Genomic DNA, 25,142 nt, shown 5'->3' with positions numbered 1-25,142 from the left:
GGGATTTCCTTATAAAGCTCAAGTTTAACAAATCATCAAACATATGGATCATGAAACAGTTGATACTCACACTAATATATTCGCCATGGGATTGAGACAAAGACATACAAATTGTAAACTCCATCATGTAGATGAGAAAGTGTTGTTGGGAACTCTCCATGTTAAATTTATCAGACTGAAGGGTGAAGGAACCATGAGTACCATTTAGAATTGACATTCTTACCATATTCAAATGGTGTCCTTCCTCAATGTAAACAATTCTTCAATAATATGGCCACTCTCCCACATGTGTCACTTCTCCCAATCCTCACGCTTAATTGGCACACTGTACCTACGCATTTCATTCGACAATCTGTATGTATTGGGGCTTTGTATCCACTGTAGCGGGCCTTCATCCCTCTTTTAATACAAAGCAGACTTATCAGGGTAGGAAAATCACAACTCCCTGCCCTCCCTCATTTCAATGCAACATGAAAATATTTTCTTGCTCTCGTTCCATTTCACGACAGTTCTTCAATCAGAGATCTCAATTTCAAGCCCTTCCTTCCAGCTTTGGTTGAATATTTGCATTTCTCTCAAATCCAAAAGAAGGTGATAGAAAGGATGGGTAGAAGGCTTGGTACTGAAGCTAGAGTTAAAGGGGAAGAGACATTGAGTTAGACACTACAATATTCCTCTCGTGGGGTGAAAGGATCACAACAAGGCCATAGTAAGCCCCCGAGAGAGAAAGAAGATGCTACTGCATGCAGTGGTAAAAATCAGAGTATGGTGCAACACTGTATATTAAGGTCCCATTATCATGCCCTCAAGACTTCGATTGCTGAGGAGAGAGAAAATATTTTAAAAGCAGAATCTGGCAAATTTGAGGCTATAATTAGCAAAGTGGAAAGCTTGCACAATCTTGTTCAGAGACCTCATGAGCAAGTTGCAGATGCTGATACACTCTTTGATCTCACATCCACACTCCTCGCTATTGTTAATAGATCACAAAACAATGATGGTGCTACTCCAGTTGATTTTATTAGTAGTGATATTCTAAGAAACTATAGTGACCAGGCATATGGAAGCAGGACTTTGGAGGGAAATGACGATCAAAGCAAAATATCATGTAGAAATCTTGGGCTTTTAGTTGATACTATTTTCTAGGATGCAGCAGGAATTTTCACTATGCTTGGATCAATGGATAATTAACCCAAGAAAAGGAAAGCTATAGTACAGAGAAAATAGACTAAGCCGACAGAAAGCACTCAACCTGAAGCAGTGAAAGAGTCCCCGAAAGATGAAAAATAAAAAACATACAAGAATATGGCAAACATATTTATAATTTTGCGAAAACAGAAGCAAGCCAGATTAGAGAAATTGGTTCTAAATAGAATATCATTTTCCCAGACAGTAGAAAACATCTTTGTGTTATCATTTCTAGTAAAGGATGGTAGAGTTGAAATAAATGTCGATGAAAATGGAAAAGATTTTGTTGTCCCCAAAAATGCTCCCAGAGCTATAGAAATGGCATCTCGAGAAGCTTCTTACAGCCAATTTCTTTTTTAATTTGATTTTAAAGACTGTAAGTTGATGATGGAAGCTAGTGGTGAGGAGTTGATGCCTCACAGAACCAATCCACTTATGATTCCTTGTTCTGAGAAGGCTGTAGAGACTCCTATCAGAGAAATTTCAAGAAACAGGGGTAGAGTGGTACCTTCAGCTCTTGAGGTGCAGGAGGATGAATGTGGAAGTGACGATGATGGTGGAGGTCTTCAAAGACCAGCACCGAAGAAGAGAAATAAGTGTATCCTATGACTTTTGCTGATTTTTTGGGTGATTTTTGTTGGAAAATATCTTTGTTTCTATCAATGCACTATAATTCATACAGGAAGATAATATTTAATTTAAGCAATCTGGTATATAAACAATGCTATCTTGTTCTCATAATTAGTTATAATTAAGTTGATTGGTAGTGCAAACCCCTGGTCATGTAGTACAGCCCTTTAGCCATGGTTCCAAGGCCTAGGCAGAGGACTGGTATCATGTAAAGGAAATCGTAATGTAAGATGTCAAGTTTGATTTGTTAAACCATGAGTAGACTTCTTCTGACAATATGTTGTAATTTTATGTTTGAAAAGTATTTTGAGATACCACACAAGAACAAATTTTTCGATTGTGTAGTTATTTTAATTTGAGAATACATAGAGATGAGAGTAGGGTAAGGCCAGGTGAAAATGGATGTAAATATAAAGGTTCAGAAAAATAGCTAGCAGCCCTTACCATACCCAAACCCTTTTGTTGGCAGTACAAGGATAAAGAGATCCACTTGGAGGCGTTTGGAGAATAAGTAGGGATATGCATGCTTCGGATTGATCAATTGCTTGAGCCTGGCTCAAGCAGGTGCAACTAGAAGATGGCAAGAAGCTGGGAATATATATCTATTATGTGTAAATGAAATTCATTATGTCCCCTTTTGATTTTCAAGGTGGGAGGAATGCAATGGAGAAAGGGAGATCGTATTTTTCCTCTATATCCCACCTATCAGAACACTGGGATAAGTCGCAATAATAAGAGTTGGGTTCACTCATAAGTATCCGATTGTAAAAGGCCATCATGAACTTTATTAAGCTAAGTCATCCTTTAGTTAAGTTTCATCCCTTGGTTGAAGCTTCAATCAAGATACTCGGCCTCCTTTCAGCCCTTTATTCTTCCTGGAATGGCTACAGAATAACCCTATTTCACCCACGTTGAATGCCTCTTCTTGGTGTGATCTTAAACTTCAAACTTCAACATTTTTCCCTACAATAGCTCCCAATAACAACACTCAAAATAACCTCTCTTTCACACGTTGTACCTAAAACAAAACATAAGACTTCCATGTTGCTTCTAGGGCTTCTTTCTTGCTATATTATGGATCCATCTTGTAGTGGCTAGGGCCTCCCTTTGATGGTGTCTATGGCCTCTCTGAGTGTTGCTTTAGACCATCCTTGACTATGGCTATATGCTTCTTCTTGATGGCTGATAAGGGCCTCCCTCTTGCTATGGATTAGGGCCTCCTTTGTTGTGGATAAGAGCCTTCCTTTTGCTGCGTATCTGGCCTCTCTTGACTGCGTCTTTATGCCTCTCTTGACTGCATCTTAGGCCTCTCTCTAGACTGCATATTAGGCCTCTCTCTTGTTGTGGCTAAGCCTCCTTTTGACTATGGTTAGGGCTGCCTTTTACTGTAGCTAGGGCTTCCTTTTCGACTATGGCTAGAGCTCCTTCAAGAATGCGTCTAGGTCTCCCTTCATGACTGTAACTAGGGCCTCTTTGTGAGTGCAACTAGGGCTCCCACTATTGTAGCCTTCTAGCCTCGCATTTCCCGAGGACTCCTGCACTGTAACACTCTCTGCTACTTCATCCGCATCCATCTCTACCCACATTCGCCAGTCCTGCCACTCTCTCTTCGAGGCTCCCGTAGCAAGGTATAATCCAAGAGGTTGGGTACCTCAAGGATCTGCCCCTCATCACCTGTAGTCCTCCTAAATATAGCTTGATGTCTCCCCACCTCTTCTCTAGATGTACATGAGCACTCCCTGTAGTTCCTAGCATGCCCTGGGATACTACGACATGGGCACTAGTGCATTAACTATGCTAAAAGGTCACTTTCTTGTTAATTTGACCATGAATATATCTTTTACAAAGCAATATTTCTTAGCTTTGTTTACATTAGTGGTTTGATAAGAATATTTCTATAGTCTCTTCACTGAATTTCTTAAAGTTTTTACATTTATGATTTTTGACAAAAAAGGGCTAACATTTTACCCTAGCTAAGTAAGGATTCTTTAAATAACCTTCTAGATTGGTTCCTTTTTGTTCAATCTAAGCTTGGGAAAGTGTCATGAATTTACATTGAAAAATGTAAGAATCTAGTCTTCTCCAAAAACAATCAAGCCAACTCTTTCATTTTGCAAATTACCTACCAGTTCTGGACATATTCTTTGAAATTTTTATGCTGAAGGTGTTGGATTTAGGTAAGTGATACAGAATGCACACCTACAGTTCTATTGTTCACCTATTAGACTAGTGCAAATTATAGGAAAACTTGGAAGGGTTGGACATGACTATTCCAACAATACTCTTATTGGCATGCAGTACATATATTCATAACACATACCTACAATATTATTGTTCACCTATTCAGCTAGTGCATATTGTAGGAACACTGTTAAATGTTCGACTTCATTGTCTCAAGTTCACACAACAGCGCTAAAGATGCAATGTATTGTATGCATCCTTAGATATGTTTAAGATTGCAAGCTAACTATTTAAATAAATGCATGTATAAAACTTCTATATTAGCAAAATAAACATCAATATTTGTTTCTAGAATTTTGGGCTGAGTTCACAATAGTATGCCAAAAAGTTTCATTTCAATGTCTGGAAATTAGGATATATAAATGTGAGATATATACTATACATCTTTGGGTTATCTCCTTTTGAAATCTGAGCTTTTTTAGGGTACATGTTAATTGTTTGACCTTTGAACTTTGAATAAATTCCTGAATGGACTTCATAAGGAAGTGGTACCATAAATTGTGTTATTTCAAAGATTTGACTTCCATATTTTCACAAAATACAATGTCCTCACTAAATACTTATATGTATAGATACTTATTTTTAGAATTATATATGTGTTGGAGCGGTTCCTTTATGTTTTACTATAATACTGATGCTGACAAGATTTAGCTAACTTTTTTCATCAATTGTTCATAGAATATGCAAAATATTTCATTGTCAAAATGTGGAAAAAATTACATTTCTCTTGATTTATTTTTTTATTGCTCATGACAAGATAATCATGTTGCAGGAGGTATCCTATAGTTTGTTTCAATTTGTGATATTTTTTTTCTCCCATTCTTTTACAAGGATGTAGATTTCATTTTCATGTTTATGGTTTTTCCATGTATCTTATCTAGACCCAAATGCTGGTAATGGAGCAGATCTTGAGAAGTAGTCATGGAAACAGACTATCAGAGGTTAATGTTACAAAACCACTTCCACCTAGTATCAGAAAATTTTTAATGTTAAGTGACATAAAGAAGAGTTATTTAACGACAGGGTTGAAAGGGCAACCTCATGTCTTAGTTCTAAATCATTTATTTGCATTTCTTAGCTCTTAGTCATCTGTTTTTGAGCTTTACCAGATCAATTATTTCACTAATCCAATATGCATGGATTTTATTTCTCACCCAATGTTAGTTACTTGACATGGTTGATATAACATTCAATTCTAGGCCACTTTTATTTTAAGTCAGAGATTTTATTGATTAAAAGGATGTTCATATTTTGATCGGTTTACTTGGAGCTTGATTTAAAAAGGTTTTGTAAATTCCACGTGGATGTTATTTTTTTAAGGTGAACTCTTTGCACCAGTAAGGTCAGATGAGTCCTAGAACATAGGTATACAATAAGAACATTTTTGACCTTTGTTGTGTATCTGTTATTCTTTATATCATTGATGGATGGTTATTGATTGTGTAAAATAGAGGATGGGAAGGTCTTGCCAATTCTCTTGACAAAAAAAATAAAATGCAGTGGTAGAATTGTGCTTTAAAGGGTGAGCCAAAAATCAGTACTTGAAAGGTAGAACTTGAGAATGGAATGCTATCTGATCTGGATCTAGAGACACAATAGACCGTGGAAAAAAAGTGATAGTATTGATGAGTCTTCCAAGAAAATAAGCTCTAATTGTTAGACCACTACCCAAATTTTTGTTATCTGCAATGGAAATAGTGACTCTAGATTTATTTGTATGAATAACGACTTTGGCCATTGTCCTATTCATTTCCTATGAATGATTTTGATTTTCAAACTCCAACTAGTTTGTTGTTAAATTAATTAAATCTTTGATGAAAAAATTATAGTTTTCAAAGCTCTTTTCTAAATCTATTTTCTTGAGAAAATTTGTCTTTTTACTTTAGGTACTGTAGATTGCTACTGTGTGACACATGTTATGATATAATTACCTGGATAAATAGACAGAAGTGTTGTACAAAATAGTCTTTTTTAAATCTAAAGAAACAATATTTCCAAATACAAAGTTATTTAATTAAGAACATCTTTTAGACTTCTTTGCTAAGTTATGATTATATTTCAGTAGGGGATTTTGTGTGCACTGATATTGTGTTGTCTCTTTGGCTTTTGTCAGGTAGCAATGGTTAATAAGGAATGTGTTCTAGAGTAGTAGGCACACATCTTATTCTACTATCAACAGGAAACTCCATGGTTTTCATGCATGAAAATAAAAATGCAGATGTTAGTGGGGTATCAAAAGTCCGTGTTGGATGAATTTAATACTAGTGATGATTTTGATTCCTTGTCAGATAAATAATGTCATGAGTAAAATTCAAATAAACAGAAGCAGCTCAAGAATGAAGATGAAGATATTGCTTTCTGTTCAAGTCAATTTCTTTTATTTGTTGGTCGCTGTCATGTTTTGAGTGCGGACTTGTGAAATTCCAAATTGCATGTTGGTTTAAGTAAAGAGGAAATATATATATATATATATATATATATATATATATATATATATATATATATATATATTATCATATGTCGTTCATGGTTTCCAGAGATCCATGCTACATTTGCATAGAAGTTTAGATATCATTCAGACATCTAAACACCAAACAACAACAACATTGAGATTTTTCCTTCACTCAACCTATAACATATTGCATCTGTCTTCATCAATGTTCTTCTTCCATATGTTATCAACTTATGACTTTTTATTTGCAATATTTGGTGCATTTTCTAGTTATCAGTCATTTACAGATTATAAATGTCTTCAAAGTCTCACTTCTAATTGAGTATTCAACTGAACATATTGATTCGCTTATACATAATTATTTTTCCCTCCACCCACTTTTCATAACTTCCATAACCATTAGGTAGGGACTTGCAACTTCAATGTCGCTTTGCTTGTTTACTAAGATATTGTCGAGACTTTAATTTACTGAAAGTTGTAGAATTTAAAATTTATGAAGTTTCAAGGTCTAATTTTTAAAAGTTTGATTCTTTAAAGGGTGCTATCTCAATGGAAGAGCACCTGCTTTACAAGTAGGACATTGGTGGTTCAATTCCATCTTGCCCTAACATTATCCATATGGAATGAGATTTTGACCATCACCAATGAGCTTTGGTGACATTTTTCAACCCTCACCAAAATATGAAATGGTGAGAGTCAAAGAACGCCACCATATATAGGAATCAATAGTGACGAACCTCAAAGGGCTGTAACCATAAATCATTTTTTTTTATATGAAATGGTGATGGTTGATGTCCATCATTATCGTCATTATTCGTGACGGACCTTCAATGTCAGCAAAACACCTATACTTATGGCAATGAAAATTTTGGTGAGGGTCAACAAACGTCACCAATATATGCACCAATAGTGACGGCTATGAAAGATCCATCACAATAAATTGTTGTTGCTCATATGAAATCATGATGGTCACTATCCATCATTATAATCAATATTCGTGATGGACCTTTAATGTCACCATGTTGGCCATCGATTTTGGTCTTATTTTTGCTAAAGAAAACTTACTTAATCCATATATTTTCCATCCATTTTCCACTATAACCATCCCATTTTGATGTATTTCATGTCTATTCAGGTATTTAATTTTAATTTTTCAAATTCTAAAGTTTTTATGAAAATTTGGTTTCAAGTGCAAATATTGACAGATTCATATATTCCCGTAATAGCTACATGGATGACATGTTTGCAGGACACTTGGGCATGAGTTTGATGCATGGATGGATAGATTTGGAACTAGGACTTAGCCAACTGTACTTGGTTCAATCAGAAAAAGCTTTATTAGGCCCATTTAATGCTGGTCAACCATGACTAGTCAATCAGAAAATCCATAGAAATAGAGCAGCTTTGAGATTTTATGGGATTGACCATATTTCTTGGGATGGGATTGATGAATTCGACTTAGATAGGTGAATATGAGTAGATATGTCTGTTAGAAAGATTATATATCAGTTTGTTTCACACAAGTTATATTTAAAACCAAGACTTTGATGGCTTATGTATTGACTTTTGTATATTTTCATGCTGAGACATTTTGGAGTTGGGAGCTAATTTGAAGAACCTGTTCTATTACTATTTTTCTGTTCAATAATGTGGATGTGTGATTGAAGTTTAAGCTTATGATATCAATTTTCAAGTGTGTAAAGCAAGGGTGGAGGGCCCCCATTCCAAGCTAAGTACACTTCTTTGTTTAGACTAGTTTAATTTTCCATAATCTGGTTATTGTTGAACTTGTTTACATGCTTTGTTTCAGATTGGTTTATGGTTAATGTGTGATGATTTATTTAATTAAATCTTAGTTTATTCATCACTTTAGTAAGTTAGAACAACAAAGTGTTCAAGTTGAACACTCATTCTATTAATTTGGTGAATTGTAACTAGTTTTCCTTGATTACATGTAAGCAGTTTCCTTATGTATTTTTGGTTTTCAATTGATAGCATTATGGTGAATGAATTATGATGGAAAATACCAAAGATCTCTTAAGTTAGGAGCCTCCCTTCATTAATGATTTGTCCATCTTAAACTATTAGTTTCTGATTTCTGTTCATCAAGTAATAATTGAGGAAGAATTGGACCTCTTAAGTTAAGAGCCATTTCAGCTTTCCCTCTTTACAAAGTGAATTGGAATTGTTAATATAGGTTATATTTGTAATATGCACTTCTTTCGTTTTTGAAAAACTTATCTTTCAAGTTTGATTACATCTGATATTCATGTATAGTGGACTTGCCTTCATGTATTACCAACCCGGATTGATAAAGAATATTTGTGTTAATTTGTGTGAATAAATTAGCTCAACATTTTGGCACCATTGCCAAGGATCGAATCACATGGAAGAACACAACTGGATTTAGTCCATACCAATTAGTGTATGGAAAAAAAGTCTTACTGCCCATAGAATTTCAGATACACACATATAAGTTGGCAGTCGAACTGGGATTAGAACTGTCTGAAGCACAACAGCAGTGGATAATGGAATTAAATCAACTAGGTGAACATCGCTAGCAGACAATAGAACACACAACATTGGTACAATAGCAACGAATAAAGTGGCATGACAGATTCATCAAGAACGAGACATTCATCAAAGGAGACTGGACACTACTGTTCGACTTCAAATTTAAAGCTTTCAAGGCCAAATTCACAACACACTGGTTAGGGGCATATGAGATAGAAGAAATATTTGATAATGAAGTTGTTCAAATCAAGACAATTGACTAGAAGTCTACATCATTTTTGGTAAATGGACATAGGCTCAAAGTTTACAACAAGCCTATTGACAAAGAAGAATTCATGAAACAACTGATACAACGAACATAACTGGAATTAATGGCACACCAGACTTAGCCATCTTCTAGTGCTACAGAAGAATAACAATATATTTGGAAAAAATAATAATAAAAATAAAAATAAATAAATAAAATAAATAAATAAAATTGTTTGCTCTTGAAAACCAGGAAACTGGCACCAAGCAAACAAGAATTCATAGAGGAAAACCAACATGTTTTGGACTGTATGAATTCACTTTCTTGTTCTATTTTTATCACAACTTTGATTTGCAATATATCCTCCACACAAGCATGATTTGAGGACAAGTCAAATGTTAAGCAAGGGGGAAGGTCGCACAAGAAATTTAGTTGTGCAGCTGAATTGATGAAGGAACTTGTATTGTTCACAGTTGGGACCTGAAACAATGGTAGAGGGACCTGAAATATTAGCAGAAACATGTACATATTGCATGGCAGAGGGACCTAAAATATTAGCGGAAACATGTACATATTGCATGGTAGAGGGACCTGAAATATTAGCAGAAACATATACATATTGCATAAAAGTGTGCATGACAATTGGGACCTGAGTTATGAAATCATTGCAGAGGGACCTAAACAACAACCAGCAATTCAAGAACCAGAACCAATGAAGAATGTAGAACAAGAAGCAGAAATAAATTCTATCTTTCAATCTATCTAAGACATTTGATCAAAAGACTTCATCCAGCTTGTAAAGAACAATAGACATCATCCAATATTATCGTAGAAGTACAAGTATAGAAAGTACACAATTTTGCTCTTGTGAATTCAAATTTTTTTTAGAAATTTTTAGTCTTTGTTAAATTGAGATTAGTACCTGAAGTATATATTTTCCATTATCTCCACCCATTATCCTAAGTATCATATCCTATAACCCTTAACCATAACCTTGTACATCCTATATTCATTTCATATTCATGACCTTAAGCCTATACCCTTAAGTATTTTTCCTCAAAAGCAAAAAAAAGATCAAAAGAGTGCAACATGATGGTACCTGCACAAACAATTCAAACATTAGACATGGAGATAATTTTAAACATGACCTAGATGGTCATTTTAAAATTATGAGAAATATTTCAAAAGGAAATATATGCGCATTTTTGAAATGAAGAAAGGTAACAAAACATTATATGTGCATTTTGAAATGTATTAAACATAATACTTTTGCGCATAACCAAAGTGGAAAACAAGGAAATGATTTCATATAATTATAAAACAGGCTTGCAACAATATGATTTCATAGTATGGCGCCAATAGCAGGGTTCAAAGTCTAATGAGATTGAAGTTGTGGATGTGGCATGAACACAAACAGAGTAATGATGTGTTGGCAGGGATATAAAACAATATCATAAACTTGTATGGTTGCTACGTTCATATAATTCAACGGAGGATGTGTTGGCAGGGCCGTAAACTGTATGGAAGGATAGCCACGACCCGCATACAAACAAGCCTGAATTTAAATCATGGAAATGGTCAGGTGCGACTGGTCAAAAGGACCAACATGCAGGCATTAGCCAATAAGACGTGCTTACGGCTTACTCAGCCAGAGAACGGTAAAAAATGTTGAAAATGGTCAAAAAATCTTAAAACCAAAACTGATGTGCCTCTTAGAACCATTCTGCCAATTGATTAAACACATTTGTATGCCATCATCACCCTTAAGAGCTCAAGAGAATAGTGGCGAAAGCACTAAACGTTTTGACAGAAGAAGCAAGGGAAAAACATAACTGAGCCTGTGGAGAGATAAGTAGGAAAATTCATGGAGATAGCACCAGTGAATTACCCAAAATCTCGGCAAATTTTAGGTAAGAACGAGATTTGATTTGCTTCCATAAGATCACAAAGGTGAAGTCGGGATTACAATCACCAAATTTTTTGCAAGAACTGTCTATCATTTAAACATTTATATATCTGTTTGTGCCACCAGTCAACACGCTAAGGCATTGAAACAAAGCTTCAGGAGATATGGGTAATGAGTAGCACCATGAAAATAATCCACAAGTCTAGCAGATAGCCAGGTAAACACCAAAAACTCACCATGATTCCAGAAGGTTATAAATGCAAGGTTTAGATAAACCAACAGTGAAGTTAATGGAACGAAGAATAAACAACCATGCATTACCAAAAGAAAGGGTATGTTCATAAGTGTAATCGCATAAACTAAGGTCTTGAATGAAGCACATAATTTGCGTAAAACAAACAGTTAATCACACCTATGCGGATCATAAGGCAGTTCGACCAAATCTTAGTTTGATGCATGCAAAATGTGTAGATAAAACAGAGTATTTGGGTCTGTATTGCGTGGTTTTTTTTTTTACACAAATAGAGCAGGGGTTTGTATGAGCTATTCAATGAGGAATAGAGGAGTTTTATGGTGCTGTTACAACCAAGGCAGAGTTGAAAACTATTTTTTTTTCCTTTCATACAGCGCTGAAGATTAGGCTTGCATGATGAATTATACAGAGAAAAATTGCCTTGAGATTACATTAAGAAATACAAAATTATGACATGATTATTTTGTTTTCTTATGTATTTCTTTTCCAAAACAGAGTATAGTTTTTTTTTACAGAGATATATAAGGTAGAATGTTTGAATGTTTGGACACAATAGGGGATTAAAAGAGAAACTGTGTTGCTACAAAAAGAAAAAAACAGAGGCCCAAGTAGATTGAATTAAGTTGTTGAATAAGGCAGGTAAGCTTCTCTGACTTAAAAATTTTATTTTACGAAATAGTATTTGTTGTTTGTCATTATAAAAGATGAAGTTAATGACAACAGAGGCATACATTCAATGGTTTACAGAAAAAATGACAACAAGGATAGAGCCGATGTTTCAAATAGAAAACTAGAAAAAAGAGACCGTAGAGAAGCTATACCAAGCAAGATTGATAGGATTCTTGCAGAGATTTAGTGGCCATAGTGAGGAAGTAAAAAGGGAGTTTATAAACAATTATAGCCAAGAACAAACAAGGGTAGGAAATGTTATAATTCCCGTGACTCAGGAATTCCTTTCACAAGCACTAGACCTCCCTATGATAGGAGAGAATTATCATAAAGGCTTGCATTTCAAGGAGAAAGCATGGACTTTCTTCCTTGAAAAGAACAAAAAAGGAACCTTTTATAGGACCAAAGGTATACCAAGGGAATGGTTTAATGAACCATGGGGCGAATTGGTTCTAGTTATACAAAAAATTCTTACATGTGATACGGGATATAGTGTTTCCCATCTATATCACATCTGACTCCTACAACACATTAAGGGGGAAGATAAGATTAATCTGCCATACTTTCTCTTTAGAAGCCTCCTAAAGATGATAGAGTCAGTAAAACATGAACACAAGCCTAGAGAAGCACAAATTTATCACCAAGGGTTGATAAAAATCTTAGTTGAATATCAAGTAAGATCACAAGGGATGATTTGGAGGGAATTCATGATTCAAAACCAGTTTAATGAACAGATCAATGAAGGACTGAACAAGGTAGAGCAGGAAACCAGGGGGATAATGAGCTCACCTTTTTATCCCAGGACTAGAGCCAAAAATCAAAATAATATAACCATGCAAGAAAATGAAGTCTCCATCATGTCCATTCCTAAGAGGTTTAGAAATAAAATTCCAACTGAGATAAATAGCAAAGAAAAATAAGTTCAGATAGTGGATACATGTTCAATGGAAAAACAGGTAGAGGATGATATTGAAAAGGAAGCATTGGAGAGATATTCTTATTATGATGATGCATTAGCAGCATTATTAATCGAAACGACACAAGAGCTTGAAAATGAAATAAACTTGGGCAAGATTAGGGAGTTAACAGACCAACTAGAAATCAGCAAAATCTTGGAAAAACATTTGAAAGAAGAAAACAAAGTAAGAAAAAATAATAATGCTAGATTGGTTAAAGAAAATGAAAGATTAAATGAAGAAATAAGAAGATTGAAAAGAAAGAATGATCTATTCTCAAAATAGGCATTCAAATGGCTAAAAGAGAAGAACATGTGGAAGGCTAAGTATGAGAAGCAGAAAGTTAAGGCCACTTTATACAGAGAAGGACATGATATAGGTATGGACTATTTGATAAGAGCAGCACAACAGGAAGCATCTACAGGAACTGCATCTACAACAAGGAACAAAAGATCAAAAAGGAATAAGCAAGCATGAGGACATGCTTGATGATCAGCAAGGGGGAGATGTTGGCCCTCGATTTTGGTCTTATTTTTGCTAAAGAAAACTTAATCCATATATTTTCCATCCATTTTCCACTATAACCATCCCATTTTGATGTATTTCATGTTTATTTATGTATTTCATTTTAATTTTTCAAATTCTAAAGTTTTTATGAAAATTTGGTTTCAAGTGCAAATATTAGCAGATTCAGAGATTCTCGTAATAGTCATATGGATGACATGTTTGCAGGATACTTGGGCATGAGTTTGATGCATGGATGGATAGCTTGGGAGCTAGGATTGAGCTAGCTCTACTTGGTTCGATCACAACAAGCTTTATTAGGCCCATTCAGTGTTGGTCAACCATGACTAGTCACTCAGAAAATCCATAGAAATATAGCAGTTTTGCGATTTTATGGGATTGACCATATTTCTTGTGATGGGATTGATGAATTCAACTTAGATAGGTGAATATGAGTAGACATATCTGTTAGAAAGATTATAGATCATTTTGTTTCATAAAACTTCTATTTAAAGCCAAGACTCTGATGGCTTATGTATTGACTTTTGTATAAATTCATGCTGAGACATTTTGGAGTTGGGAGCTAATTTGAAGAACCTGTTCTATTACTATTTTTCTGTTCAATAATGTGGATGTGTGACTGAAGTTTAAGCTTCTGATATCAATCTTCAAGTGTGTAAAGCAAGGGTGGAGGGCCCCCATTCCAAGCTAAGTACACTTCTTTGTTTAGACTAGTTTAATTTTCCATAATCTGGTTATTGTAGAACTTGTTTACATGCTTTGTTTTAGATTGGTTTATGGTTAATGTGTGATGATTTATTTCATTAAATATTAGTTTATTCATCACTTTATTAAGTCAGAAAAACAAAGTGTTCAAGTTGAGCACTCCTTCTGTTAATTTGGTGAATTGTAACTAGTTTTCCTTGATTACATGTAAACAGTTTTCTTATGTATTTTTGGTTTTCAGTTGATAGCATTATGGTGAATGAATTATGATGGAAAATACCAAAGGTCTCTTAAGTTAGGAGCCTCCCTTCATTAATGATTTGTTTATCTTAAGCTATTAGTTTCTGATTTCTATTCATCAAGTAATAATTGAGGAAGAATTGGACCTTTTAAGTTAAGAGCCATTTCAGCTTTCCCTCTTTACAAAGTGAATTGGAATTGTTAATATAGGTTATATTTGTAATATGAACTTCTTTAGTTTTTGAAAAACATATCTTTCAAATTTGATTACATCTGATATTCATATATAGTGGACTTTCCTTCAAGTATTACCAAACCAGATTGATAAAAAATATTTGTGTTAATTTGTGTGAATAAATTAGCTCAACACACCATAACACCTATACTTATGGTGATACCACCTTTGGTCATATTCATATTTTGGTGACGGAAGCTATGGTTTGTCACCATTGCTCATATGAAATGGTGATGGTTGCTATCTGTCATTATAAATCATTATTGGTGATGGAATTTGAATGTCACTACAACACCTATACTTTTGGCGATGCAACCTTTGGCGACATTCAATTTTTGGTGATGGAGGCTATGGTTCATCACCATTGCTCATATAAAATGGTGATGGTCACTATCCGTCATTATAAATCATTATTAGTGACGGATTTTGAATGTCACTACAACACCTATACTTTTGGTGATGCCACTTTTGGTGATGTTCAGTTTTTGGTGACGAAGGCTCTTTTGACCATCACCAATGAGCTTATGGTGACAATTGTCACCCCTCACCAATGTCCCTTTTTATTGTAGTGCTTTTTTTTCAAAGTTTCAAAACCATTTTGACAATCAAAGTTCCAACTGAATTCATAGCCTTTGGTGAGTAATTTGAAGAGTGGATATACAATCTTTGTGAAGTTTTCTATGAATCTTCTATAATATCCAGTAAAACCAAGAAAACTCCTAACACCTAGTTGACAACTTGGGACTGATAGTTTGGAAATAATTTCTACCTTAGATGAGTGTACCTTAATTCCATTTCCTGAAATATGGTGACCTAAAACAAGTCCTTCATTAAAAATCATAAAAAATTTCTCATGACTTAATGAAATATTTTCTTCTTTGCATCTTATGAGAAACTTTTCTAAATTGTCAAGTGATTCTTCAAAAGAATTTCCATAAACTATAAAATCATCCATATACACTTCCACACAATCATAAGTAAGATCAGACAAAATTCCTAGTATTTCTCTTTGGAATGTTGTTGGGGCATTGCATAATCCAAAAATAAGTACTCAGTAAGCATAAGTCCCCCATGGACAGGTGAATGTGGTTTTTTCTTGATATTTAGGTGCTAGCTGAATTTGATTATACCCACTAAAACCATCCAAGAATGAGAAATATTTTTTTCCTGCTACTGTATTTAAAACTTGATCTATGGAAGGAAGTGGAAAATGATCTTTGAATGTAGCTTTATTCAATTCCCTGTAATCAATGCATACTCTCCATTTAAAATTTTTCTTAGGAATGATTACGAGGGGTGAAACCCATTGACTGTTTGACATTGGATAAATGAAATTTACATTTAACAGTTTTTGCAATTCCTATTTAACAATTTCCTTTAAGTTTGGATTCATTCTTCTTTGTGGTTGTCAAACTAGTCTAGCATTTTCTTCAATATAAATATGATGCATGCAATTTTTAGGATTAATTCCCTTCATATCAGTGTATTCCCATGCATATGTAGAAGAGTGTTTTAGCAATATTTCTACCAGTTTCATTTTCTATAATTCTTCCAAGTTTACACTGATATTCAAAATTTTCCCTGGAAGAATTTCTATTGAAGAGTTTCCAAATTTTTCCATAGAATGTAAAGAAATTTGTCTATATGATAGATATTAAATATTACATTATTCTTGAAAATCGTGACTATTGTCACAATACAAAGAGGGTTCATTATTTTCTATTGAATTTAAACTTTGATCATCTTCATTTATTTGTGCAATAGTGCAAAATGGTTGTATATCATTATCATCATCTATCCATTCTTCATTCTCTACATCTATCATTGTTTTTGCAGGTGAGTACAATGTAAATTTATTTGTGAAGCTTCCATCTGAGATAAACATGTCTCCTGATCTACAACTGATAAAATCATTGGTTGTAGCTAACCATGGCCTTCCTAAAATTAATGGATGTCCTCGTAAATTATTCTTGGGTGTTAAAATCATCAAATCAACAGGATATTCCCAAGAATCTAAGGATACATATATATCTTCCAACACATCATTAGGTTTAATTACAGACCTATCTGGTAATTGTAACAATGTTGGTGTGTATTGAAGATTAGGAAGCTTTAATATATCCATAGTTTGTTTGCTCATTATGTTTATAGCTGCTCCTAGATCAATCAGTGTGTTTGGTATTTCAGTTCCATTGATGTGCGTTTTTACAATGGGGCTTCCTAGATCTAAATATTTTTGAATTGTTGTCTTCCCCATCATGATATCTCCAATTCTCCTAACTAGTTGAATTCTTTTTATTTCTTTTATTTTTCTTCATGATCCTTGAGTACTCAATTCCTTAATTGTTCTTGCAAAAATCGGTATTTCTTTTATTGCTTGTAATAAAGGAAATTTATACAGACCTTTTTCAATTCATCTAACATATCATAATCAGGCAATATGATTTTTTTTTCTACTCCTTTATCTGTTTTCAACCTTTCACGAAAAGGTGGTCTTGAGACAGATATTGAAGGTTGCTCTATAATAGGAGTATTATTAGCATGTACAGGTTTTTTTTCTATTTTGATATTTTCTTTCTAAGGAAGGGAAATCTCTTATTCAGAGTCATTATTATCTTTTTGGGAATTCTTTTCTATTTCCTAAATAACAACAGATGGTTTCTTCCTTTCTAATACTCTACGAGACCTTAATTGAACATTATTCAGATCTAATGGAGTTATCATATAATCTTGAGGATTCTGTCCTTCTAAGCTATAAACAGGTTGTGAAGTTTTATTGCTTGGATTTGGGAGTGGTTGAATAGGTAATTGATTTGGTCTTTGTGGAAATGGCAAAGAAAGTTGTGGATTTACATTTTGAGCTTGAGCTTGAGGTAACTAGTTGGTTTGAGGGAAGTATTGTGGTGGAAAATTTGGATAAGGTGGGAGATATTATTGATATTAAGAATATCTTCCATAAGGATTTTTCCATCTTTGATTCCAATATTGTGGTTGAGCCCAAGGCTAGCATGGCATAGGAGGATTCCAATTAATTTATTAAGCATGTGAAAATTGTTGAGGATTAAAGCCTGGAGTTTGATTTGTTTGAGGATTTTTCCATGGTATTTTGGAAATAAAGTAAAGAGGGTCTACCTGATTTAGAATTCCTTCTCCACTGAACATAGCCTTAGACTTGGTATAGAGGGACATTATTTTGTATCGTTATTTTCCACACATATGACATGGGTTTCTATGGTTTTTAAATCTAAAGGACATTCTCTCATAGCATGTTTCTTTCTACACCTAGGACAAAAGATGGATAATTGTTAGGTCCCTATAATACTAGTGATTACCCCATCACTATTGTAGTTGTATCCCTTATTAATATTACTATGCCCCATAGAATCCCTCTATTGTTATTTTTGTGCCTTTATATTATTATTGTTAGGTCAACTGGGTTATATTGTGACTCCTTAGACTACTATATATAAAAAGGAGGTTTTTTCATTTGAATCATCAAAGAATCATTCATTTTTGTAATGTAAAGGAGGTTTCCCCCTCGAAAAGGCTGAATTCTAAGGCATTGATCTATCTTTTCTATTTTTTTGTGAGCTAGTTCCATAACATTTGGTATCAGAGCTTTGGATTCTAGGGTTTTGCTGCATAAAATAGGTCATCGTGGAATTTTCGCTATAAAATTTTTCTGTGACATTTCAGAAGCGAAAAAAAACCCATTTGAGTTGAAATCGCATTGAAGCTTGGATCCAAATTTCAGAGCTTTTCGTGCTATATTTGCAGAGATATGATTTGAAGAAGCTGGTCTTTTTATAGACTCCTGAAGTACATTCCAAACAGGTGACCTAGGGAAAATCGTCATAACTTTCTCTCTGATAATCGGATTGAAATTTCGTAAGAAGGTATAGAAAGAGAATGGACTGTAGTTTTTTGTTTATAGTTTTCAGAGCCAAAGGTTGAAACAGGGACACGTGGCACGTTGTACAAGTTAGCTCTACTGAACTAGTCTATAATTAGGTCACTGTGGGAGATTTGGCATAACTCTTCCTTGGAGAATCCAATTGGGATCAGACTGGTAGCAGTGGAAAGAGGAAAAAGAGGGCTACTGCAAGTTACAATTTTAGAACTGGATGATTCGAAATTACAGAGATACATCAGAGGCAATATCAAGCTCCTACAAAGTGAAAAAAGGTGTGTAGATTTTGTATAAATTTTTGCTTAAGCTTGGTTTGAAAAATTATTTTGAAGGAATTCAAAGGGCATAGTAGAGAATTATTATTGGTAACTGATGCTATGAGGAAAGAAAATGGAAATACCTAGTAAGCAACATGAAAGCTCTACATGACTTATGAAGAAAAGGAAGAAATGCTACATGATATATCAAAATTACAAGACCAAGTGCAACAAATTTCACTGTCACAAAAGCTAACAGAAGCTAAGATGAATGGCGTGGAAGCTAAGATTAACGATTTGAAGATAGATTTGAAGACATAATTGACAAATCTTCTACAAGAAATACTTACTAATGCTGAAAGGGTAGTAAAGGAAACTCATGATGCGAACAAAAGAAATGTTAATCATGATTTCATAGATTCTAATGTTGGATCAAAGACCCACCATATTCCAAAAATCGATATGAGGAAGTTTGATGGCAAGGATCCCGCAACATGGATATTATAGATGGAGCAATTTTTCGATCTCAATAATGTGCAAAACACACAAAAGGTATGTATTTCAACTTTATATTTGGAACCAAATCAGTTTGTATGGTATCAATGGCTTTGCTCTCATGAACAAATTATCACTTGGGAAATTTTTATGGAAGAATTGAGAGCACATTATGAGGATACAAAAAGAAACACTTTTTTTAGCCAATTGATAAGTCTCAAACAAAAGGGTTCAATAATGGAGCACATTGAGGAGTTCCAAAAATTGAACATAAGGGTAAAAAATATTCCAGAGGAGCATAGGGTTGATGTGTTCATAGGGACTTTAAAGGATAATATCCAACATGATGTTCGCCTTTGGGAACCTGATTCATTAGAGAAGGCATTCAGGTTAGCAAGAACAATGGAAAGCAAAAATTATGGTAACCAGGAAGCATACCACTCATAACTATAAAGATCGAAGTATTGTTGCCCCTAATCTTCCACAACCTATAAGGTTGACACCACAACAATTGGAAGAAAAAGGAACAAAAGGGCTCTGTTACAGTTATGATAGCAAATACACTAAAGGTCATAAGTGTGTTGAGAAGAAATTATTCTACATAGATTGTGAAGAGGAAGAAGAAAAGGAGCAAGAAAGGTCAAAAGAAGAGAATATACTCCAGGGACAAAGCCTAGATAAAGAAGAAATGAATCTGACCATATCTTGTAATGCATTGGCTAGAATTACTACTCCTCAAACCATCAAGATAGAAGGACAAATCAAGAAGAAAAAGGTCATAGTGTTGATTGATTCAGGAAATACCCACAATTTTATTCATTGTAAGGTAGCAAAAGAATTGAATTGCTTCCTATATCCAGCACCAGAGTGTCAAGTGATGGTTGCAAATGAAGGAACAATAAATTTCTCTAGAAAGTGCCATAATATCAAGCTATCCATGGGAGAGTATGTATTTACTAGCCCAATGCTTTCCATTCCAATGGGAGGTGCTGATGTTGTACTAGGAGTTGAATGGTTACAATCCTTGGCTACAATAGCTTTTAATTTTCAAGAACTTTTCATGAAATTTTATGCAGAAGGAAAGGAAGTTGAATTAAGGGGTATTTCAAGGAAACTGGCAAAGATAATCAGCTCTAACGGTATGACAATGATTCTAAAAAAGGAACAAAGAGGTGTAATTGCACAATTATGTTCACTAGATGTTTCCACATCGAATTCATCTATTTCTCCAGATCTTCAAAAAGTCTTGGACAATCATTCCAAGGTATTTGAGACTCCCAAAGGTCTCCCACCTATTCGTGATCATGATCATGCTATTCATCTGATTCCAGGAAGTGTTCCTCCAAACATCAGGCCGTATAGATATCCCTATGCCCAAAAGAGTGAAATTGAACGTATGGTTGCAGAAATGCTAGAGGCTGGTATAATTCAACCTAGTCAAAGTTCTTTCCTTGCTCCAGTAGTGTTGGCACACAAGAAGGATGGATCATGGCACATGTGTCCAGATTATAGGGAGCTCAACAAGCTCACTATTAAAGATAAGTTTCCCATTCCTGTCATTGATGAATTACTGGCTGAATTGCATGGATCAATTTACTTCACCAAGTTGGATCTTCATTTAGGATATCATCAAATCAGAATGAAGACTGAAGACATTATGAAAACAACATTTATAACTCATGAGGGTCATTATGAATTTTTGGTCATGCCTTTTAGCCTTGCCAATGCACCTTCTACAATTCAAGGTTTGATGAATTCCATTTTCAAACCCTTGCTTAGAAAATTTGTGTTAGTATTTTTTGATGATATACTAATGTACAACAAGTCTTCGAAGGATCATGTTGAACATGTTGACAGGGTGCTACAACTATTGGAGGAGAAACAATTATATGCAAAAAGATCCAAATGTTTCTTTGGAGTACAAGAGGTGGAATATCTGGGTGTATTGTATCTCATGAAGGAGTTAAGGTAGACCCTAGCAAAATTAAATCCATTAAGGAATGGAAATTCCCCACATCCATAAAGCATCTGTGAGGATTTCTCGGGTTGACAAGGTATTATCGCAAGTTTGTTAAGAATTATGGGAGGATAGTAGCACCTCTAACAACATTATTGAAGAAAGATGCATTTTCATGGACTCCAGAAGTAGCAAAGGCCTTTGAACATCTTAAAGAGGCAATGTGCCAAGCACTGGTCTTAGCTACACTAGACTTCACAAAAATGTTATTGTGTAATGTGATGCTTCAGGATATTGAATTGGTGTTGTTTTAATGCAAGATGAAAGACCCATTACTTTTGGAAGTCGTCCAATCAAGGGAAAGTTTTTACACAAAGCTATTTATGAGAAGGAAATGTTGGCAATACTACATGCACTTAAGAAATGGTGACCCTACCTAATGGGAAGACACTTCAAGGTAAAAACAGATCATGATAGCCTTAAATACTTTTCAGAACAAAGATTATCCTCTGAAGAACAACAAAAGTGGGTCACAAAGATGTTGGGTTATGACTTTGAAATCATCTACAAAAGAGGGAATCAAAATGGTGTGGCAAATGCGCTCTCAAGAAAGGATGAGGATGTGGAAGCATTGTTGTGCACCATTTCTATTATCCAACCAGATTGGATAAACGAAGCAAGGGAAGAATGGAAGAATGATGAAGAAGTGTAGGCACTTATTTGAAAGTTACAACAAGATTCCAGTACATCTAATACATTTAGCTGGCAAAATGATTCGTTATGGTACAAATATCGCTTATACATCCGTCAGAATTCCCAGCTCAAACAAAAGATTCTTATGGAATTGCACACTTCTCCCTTAGGAGGGAACTCAGGATTTTTAAAAACTTACCATAGGGTTAAGAAGGAAATTTTTTCGGATGGCCTTAAATCGGATATTCAAAAGTTTGGGGCAGAATGTTTGGTTTTCCAACAAAATAAAGTTAAAACAATTAAGACCCCCAGTCTATTACAACCTTTATCCATTCCAAACCAATGATGGGAGGAGGTTTCAATGGATTTTATCACAGGTTTACCCAAGTCTGAGGGAAAGAGTGTCATCATGGTGGTAGTTGATAGACTTACCAAGTATGCACACTTTTGTGCATTATCACATCCATTTAAAGCAGTACAGTTTCTATTGCATTTATGGAAACAATTCAAAAGCTTTATGGAAACCCAAAGATTATTGTAAGTGACAGGGATCCATTTTTCACTCGAAATTTTTGGACAGAATTATCTTCTTGTCTCGATACTCAGTTAACTCATAGATCATCTTATCATCCTCAATCTGATGGGAAAACTCAGATGGTAAACAAATGTTTGGAAGGATATCTTCGTTGCTTTGTATCTGATAAACAAACACAATGGGTCAAATGGTTGCCTCTGGCTGAATGGTGGTATAGCACTTCCTTCCATACAACAACAAAAATGGCCCCATTTATGGCACTTTATGGATATTAGACAACATCCATCACATCATATTTAAGAGAAAATTATAAGGTTCAAGCAGTGGAACATCACATCGAGCAGCAACAACAAGTCCTCTAACTCTTAAAGGATAACCTCGTGTTGGCACAGAATAGAATGAAACAACATGCAGATCAACATCGCAATGAAAGAAGTTTTGATGTAGGTGATTGGGTATTCCTACAGCTACAACCATATAAACAAATGTCCCTTAAGCAAGCTAAGAAGGATAATAAATTATCACCAAAGTATTATGTTCCTTACAAGGTGTTGCAAAACATTGGTACTATGGCATACAAATTGGAGCTTCCTGTAGCTTCTCGAGTGCACCTAGTTTTCCATGTTTCATGTTTAAAGAAGGTTATAGGTGACAAGCTCCCAGTTCAAACAATATTGCCAGAACTTGACGAGGAAGGAAAAATTATATTGGAACCAAAAGTAGTCACAGAAACAAGAACTCGATAGTGACGAAATCGATCAATTTCGGAGTATCTCATCAAGTGGAAGAACTTATCCGCTGAAGATTCCACATGGAAGGAAGAGAATTTTATGCAAAAGCATCCATAACTACTCAAGCGTTGAGGACACCACTTTTTTGAAGGAGAGGGGCATGTTAGGTCCCTATAATACTAGTGATCACCCCATTACTATTGTAGTTGTATCCCTTATTAATATTACTGTCCCCCATAGAATCCCTCTATTGTTATTTTTGTGCATTTATATTATTATTGTTAGGTTGGCTGGGTTATATTGTGACTTCTTAGACTCCTATATATAGAAAGGAGGTTTTGTCATTTGAATCATCAAAGAATCATTCATTTGTGTAATGTAAAGGAGGTTTCCCCCTCGAAGAGGCTGAATTCTAAGGCGTTGATCTATCTTTTCTATCTTTTTGTGAACTGGTTTCATAACAATAATGCAACATTTTTGGCTTTTTGTTTGTTCTGTATTTTAAGAGTGTCAATTTTATCACTAGGACTACCTAAAATATCTTTCCTAAAATTATCAGGAAAACTACCTAATTCTATCATGTTTACTATCTTGACTGCAGATTTATTTACTCTTGATAAAAGAGGATCCCTTGGAATTTTCCCTATTCTTGCTTTACCTCTTGAAATATGTACACATAGATCACAAATATCTGCAAATGGTAATTGAGAAATATCTCCTTTTCCCTTTATATATTAAGAATATCATTCCACTCATCTTTAATGGATTTTAATAAAAGATCTTTCAAAGTTTCCTCATCCAGATTATTTATTTTTTCCCTTTTGATATTAGAAACAAATCTTTCAACAAAATCCTCAAGATTTTCATCTTCTTTTTGTACCATTTTAAAGGTAACATATTTAATTCTAGGAGGCATACAATTATCCTTGTATTTCTCTAAGAATGATTCTTTCATTTGTGCCCATGTTCTTATAGAATTTGTTCCTAAACTCATAAACCATTTTAATGATGAATCCTTTAAGGTGGCAGGGAACAATTTTAGTTCTTGAGCATCATGTAGATAATCATGTGATCTACATAATACTTCAAATTCAAGGAGAATTTTCTCTGGGTATTCACTTCTTATTGCATGAAAATTAGGGAGGATAGAAGGAGAGATGCTTTTCATTTTTAATGTTGTATCCTCATTAAGGATAGGGAATCCAAACGCTTCTGGATATCCTCTTCCTCTACCTCTACCACCTCCTCTTCCAACTCCTCTATTTCCTCCTCCTCCTCCTCCAATCCTATGTTGTTCACCATTGGCATTGTGTACTTTTCATTCTCCCTCTTCAGCCATGATAGATTCCTCAGAATAAATATTTGGTTCTACAACAGGATTATCTAGCTTTTCTTCTAGTTCTTCTAGTTCCTCTATCAATGGTTTGAAGTAGGTCTCTTCTTCCTCTTCTTCAATAGTAACTTTAACCTCTTGAGCTATAAGTTGTTCTCCAGTTGCAAATAGGGAAATTATTCCTGTTGTTGGGGATGTATGATCTACTTCGATTACATCTTCTATGATGAAGTTGGTGAACCTTTAGGTTGGATTTCAGATCTCAAGACTTCAAGAAGTCTATATTGGCCTGCTATGGATGGAATTCGAGTTTGTGTGGGTGGTATGGCACTACATGGTCATGGTGGAGTGAGTGATGATGTTGGAATTAGACTTCTTGCTTGGCCTACAAACCTACCTTTAGAGTCTCTTTCCCTATGCATATCATGTTTTTATTTGATTTTTTTAAGGCTTCTATTTACACTTCCCCG

Source organism: Pinus tabuliformis, chromosome 4_1 (assembly GCF_031772625.1).
Source record: "Pinus tabuliformis cultivar Carrire ecotype Pingquan chromosome 4_1, CPIR1, whole genome shotgun sequence".
Taxonomy (NCBI): Eukaryota; Viridiplantae; Streptophyta; class Pinopsida; order Pinales; family Pinaceae; genus Pinus; species Pinus tabuliformis.
This window is presented reverse-complemented; position numbering follows the sequence as displayed.